Source organism: Colobus angolensis, unplaced genomic scaffold (assembly GCF_000951035.1).
Source record: "Colobus angolensis palliatus isolate OR3802 unplaced genomic scaffold, Cang.pa_1.0 Scaffold8, whole genome shotgun sequence".
NCBI classification, from domain to species: domain Eukaryota; kingdom Metazoa; phylum Chordata; class Mammalia; order Primates; family Cercopithecidae; genus Colobus; species Colobus angolensis.
The window spans coordinates 17797972-17802584 of record NW_012121820.1 but is presented as its reverse complement, the minus strand read 5'-3'; the positions used below and the strand labels follow the sequence as shown (position 1 = coordinate 17802584).

Below are 4613 nucleotides of genomic sequence, written 5' to 3'. Positions count from 1 at the left end.
TTTTTTTTGAGACGGAGTTTCTCTCTTGTGGCCCAGGCTGGAGTGCAGTGGTGCGATCTTGGCTCACTGCAACCTCCGCCTCCTAGGTTCAACTATTCTCCTGCCTCAGCCTCCCAAATAGCTGGAATTACAGGTGGCATGTGCTACCACGCCCGGCTAATTTTTAGTAGAGACGGGTTTTTATTTTTATTTTTATTTTTAGTAGAGATGGGTTTTCTCCATGTTGGTCAGACTGGTCTCAAACTCCCGACCTCAGGTGATCCACCTGCCTCAGCCTCCCAAAGTGCTGGGATTACAGGTGTGAGCCACCACCCCTGGCCAGTGGAATGTTTTGTGTATTTATTCCACTGCTCTGGGCCAAGACTAGGCAACTTTTCAAGAGTGGTGAAAGGTAAGCTCCTGCGTGCTCCTTCTCCCTATTATTTTCTTGATGGGTGTGGACTGGAAGCTCACATTCCAGAGAAACTTAGGTATTAGATTATCCATCTAATTTTCCATATGGGTGGGAACAAGAGAAGGTGCATGCAAGTTGCTCATTATTGTGAATAATGCCACAGCTGGGCTTGGCCCAGGCACCTCATTGCCAGCTACAGGCTTTCCCATGGCATGCAGCTGGCACTGCCTCTGGAGAGGAGGATAGGGGTGATGAACTCATGAACATCAGCACAGCCCCCGGCCCATCTCAGAGGCACACACCTAGTGGCAGCAGGAGGGCCCCCGCAGACTGGAGAGGACTCAGCTATTGTCCTAAGCCTCCGACAGTGAGGCTCATCCATACCCTGCTTCCCATCTGAGATGAGCTCAGAGATATGACTGAAGTTTCAGGGCTAAAACCAAAGGGATTGGGTTGGTACCCCCTCCTTATGAGAAAAGCAGAGGAGAGCCCTGTCTGGGTCTGGTGGAATACAGTCTGCATCCCCACCCAAGCTGATTGCAGTGATGAGGAGATGCCTTTGTCTGAGTTGCCAGGGGAACCGAAGTTTCTGCCTTCTTCTGAGGCCCTGATTGGCTCCTGCTGGAGCTTAAGCTTTGGTGAATGGAAGGGCCTCTCTTCTGCCTACACCTTCCCTGAGGTGAGAGACAAGCAAAGCTGGAGTCCCCATGGATGCACTGTGTTGGTGTCTCTGTCCTACCTCCTTAGCTGGGGGTGCTGGATGCCCTTGCTTATTCGTCTTTCACTAATCCCGGGCAGCATCTGCTCCAGGCCTTTCATCCTTCTAGGTCCAGGAAAACTAGCCTAAGAATCAGGAAACCTATACACCAATCCTGACATAGCCAGACTCACTCTTGGCCTTGGGCAGGTCCCTTCTCCCTGGGCCTCAGTTTCCCTACATGGAAAAATGAAGGCATTGGGCTAAATTCTGGTCCTTCCAGCTCTGACTTCCCTGACCACACAGCCCACATCCCCTCCTCTCTGACCTTCCGTGGCCCTTCACGTGCCTCTGACTGCATTCTCTTTCGTATGTTCCCTTGTAAGATGCAGGTCAGAATAGGGGGTTGCAACCAGCCTTGAGAATTGTTTTGGTTTTCTCTAGGAAAAATTGTGCTCCCTGAAGCCTGTCCTAGAAGCCCCACATCCTGCAACCCCCCTTGTTCTCATCTGTCTCACCTGGACCGAGCCCCAAGGTCAGAAGCCAGGAGGAACAAATGATGGGTGCTCATGTCTGTTGCAGGGTGGGGCTAGGCAGTGTGCAGAAAGGAACATGCGGGGGTGGGTGGGGGCAGCTGGAAGAGCCCTGGAGCTCAGCAGTCCTGGGTTCCAGGCCTAACTTGTCTACCTGCTGGCTAGGTGACCTTGGGAGGGTGGCTTAGTTGCAGTCTCCCCATCTATCACACAGGAATAATAATGCCACCTCACAGGGCTTGTTGCCAAGATGATGTGTCTGCCATACAGGAGACACCAAGTTCCCTTCCCTGCTCTCTCTTCTAAACAAGGCAGGGAGATGGGGAAAGTTCAGATTGAGGAGGGGCCCTAGGCTGCAGGACCTGAGGTGCCCCAGGCAGGGCCTTAGATGCTGCTCATTCCTGGCAGTACCAAAAAGCAGGGAGAAAAAAGTATTGCCTTGGGCAGATGGGGGAGGCTGTGTGTCAGAGCTAATGTTTGAATAACACTTTTAAGATCCTCCAGGGACCTCAAATGAGGATTTTTCAGATGAGCTGAAAATGGAGCAAAGTAATGAGACTGAGCTCACTGGCAGGAAAGGGAGCAACCTTAATTGGTACTGGCCCTGCCTTGGCCCAGCGACACTCATTACCACAGGCTGCCTAGGAGGATGACCCGTGCATTTGGACTGTAAGCCATGTCAATTTCTTAGCATGGGGTGTGATGGGGTTGCATCTGGTAGTGACTCACCCCTGATTCTTGTCAACTCACCAGGTTGAGGGTTAGAGGGGTCTTCTTAGACCTTCAGAGCCTGGTTTAGTTTTTGGCTTTGTGACCTAGCCTCTCTCCACCTCTGGGGTCTAGAGGCAGCAGCCCAGACCTGGCCACTGTCTGTCACAGGTGTGGTGGGAGGCAGGGATGGGATGTTGAAGTCAGGCATGAGTTGCTGGGGGACCTTCCCTCCTTTGCTGAGGTTTGCCTGGGGTCCTGGATGACGTGGGTGGAGAGAGTGAGGAAGGGGCATTCCCAGAAGAAAAAAAACTGGTGGGTGTGTGGGTGGGTGAATTTGTCCCAGTGAGATGTGACTGTCTGGGCAAGCTTGTTTTTGTGTAGCTTACATGGAGGAGGCACAGAATGTAAGGGACGTGTCTCAAAGAGGCTGAGGGATGGGCCTAAGAAGCCAGCATGGGCAGGGGTAAGGGGTGGGTCCTGGGGGTGGTTTGCGAGTCCCTGTGGAAACACAGGTGGTAGAACTGGTATGGACCGAGAGAGTCCTATTCTGAAGACACCAGAAAATTCTCACCAGGCTGTTGTACGTGAGGCCTCTCCTGTTTTGCTTGGGCTGGACTGGGGGGTGAATGACCGTGGGTGTGTGCGCTTCTCCTGGGGGTCTGGTTTGCATTGTAAATACTGCTCCTGGAGCCGCTGGTCATGGTGGGGGTACTTTTTCAGACGCCTTCCTGGGGAATGTGTGAAGGCTGATTATTAGATCATTCTTGGCACCTGGTTTGCGTTATGAATGCAATTGGGGGGCATAAGGGCAAGTGTCAGGTCACTAGCGGGTCCCAGGCCACCCTGACCCCAGGCTCACTGCTCCTGAAGCACTCCCTCTCCTTGGTCTCCTGGGACAGCACACTCCACTTTCTGGCTTTCTCACTCCCTCTCTGGCCTGCCTTCATTTGCCTGTTCCTGCTCCTCTCCTTAACCGTTCAGTGTGTGGGTTCCTCAGGGTTGCATTGCAGTTATTGTCTTTAAAATAATACCGTTTTTTAATTTAAAAAATTCAATTTATTCATTTATTTTAAAAAATACAAAGGAGAGCTCACTATGTTGGCCAGGCTGGAGTGCAGTGGCAACTCACAGGTGCAGTCACAGCCTCAAACTCTGGGACTCAAGGGCTCCTCCCACTTCAGCCTCCAGAGTAGCTGGGATTACAGGAGTGTGCCACTGCACCCGGCAGTTTTTTTTGTTTTTTGTTTTTTGTTTTTGAGATGGAGTCTTGCTCTGTCACTCAGGCTGGAGTGCAATGGCGCGATCTCGGCTCACTGTAACCACCACCCCCCAGGTTCAGGTGATTCTCATGCCTCAGCCTCTCGAGTAGCTGGGATTACAGGCACCTGCCACCATGCCCAGTTAATTTTTCTATTTTTAGTAGAGATGGGATTTCTCCATATTGGCCAGGCTGATTTTGCCCTCCTGACCTCAAGTGATCTGCCCGCCTTGGCCTCCCAAAGTGCTGGGATTACAGGCATGAGCCACCTTGCCCGGCAGTTGTTTTTTTTTTTTTTTTTTTTTTTAATTAAAACCATAATAACATAGTACCAAGATTTGGGAAAATAGGAAGCAGAAAAAAATTACTCCTAAATGTGATTGGGAGCTTGGAGTGTTTCCTTTCACCAGTTTTCCTTTGCTCTTTCTTGCATAGTCATAATTTCTACCGCATCATCAGTACTGCCCTGCATTTTTCTCTTAACGGTGTATCGGAAGCTGCCTTCTGTGTCATTACTGAGGATTCTATTAAATACATGATCGACTCATCCCTTTTCCTGCTGATGGATATTCAAGCTGTTTCCAGTTTTTTCTATTATGAATAACAGTGCAATGAACGTTGCATAAAATGTTCTTCCTGTATTTCAGATGATGATGTATCTTGGGGTGAACACCCAGGAAGGGAATTCTGGGTAAAAGGCTGTGGCTGCCTTATAGGCTCTCGGTAAACTTGCCAAACTGCTATGCCAACCTTTAACCCCCAGCATCCAGGGTGAATGGCAGGAACTGTTTTTTTATTTCTCTCTCTTTTTATTTTATTTTTAAAAATTTCTCTCTTCCCCCGACCCCCAAGATGGAGTTTTGCTCTTGTTGCCCAGGCTGGAGTGCAATGGCATGATCTCGGCTCACTGTAACCTCTGCCTCTGGAGTTCAAGGGATTCTCCTGTTTCAGCCTCCTGAGTAGCTGGGATTACAGGCATGCGCCACCATGCCTGGCTAATTTTTGTATTTTTAGTAGAGA

General features: G+C 50.2%; 1 protein-coding gene across 3 annotated transcripts in view; it reads left to right on the top strand.

The window, feature by feature from the left end:
- The window catches only part of EPB41L1 (erythrocyte membrane protein band 4.1-like 1), a 138909-nt gene that overhangs the window by 35435 nt on the left and 98861 nt on the right, over nucleotides 1–4613 (top strand). The window lies entirely within an intron of this gene.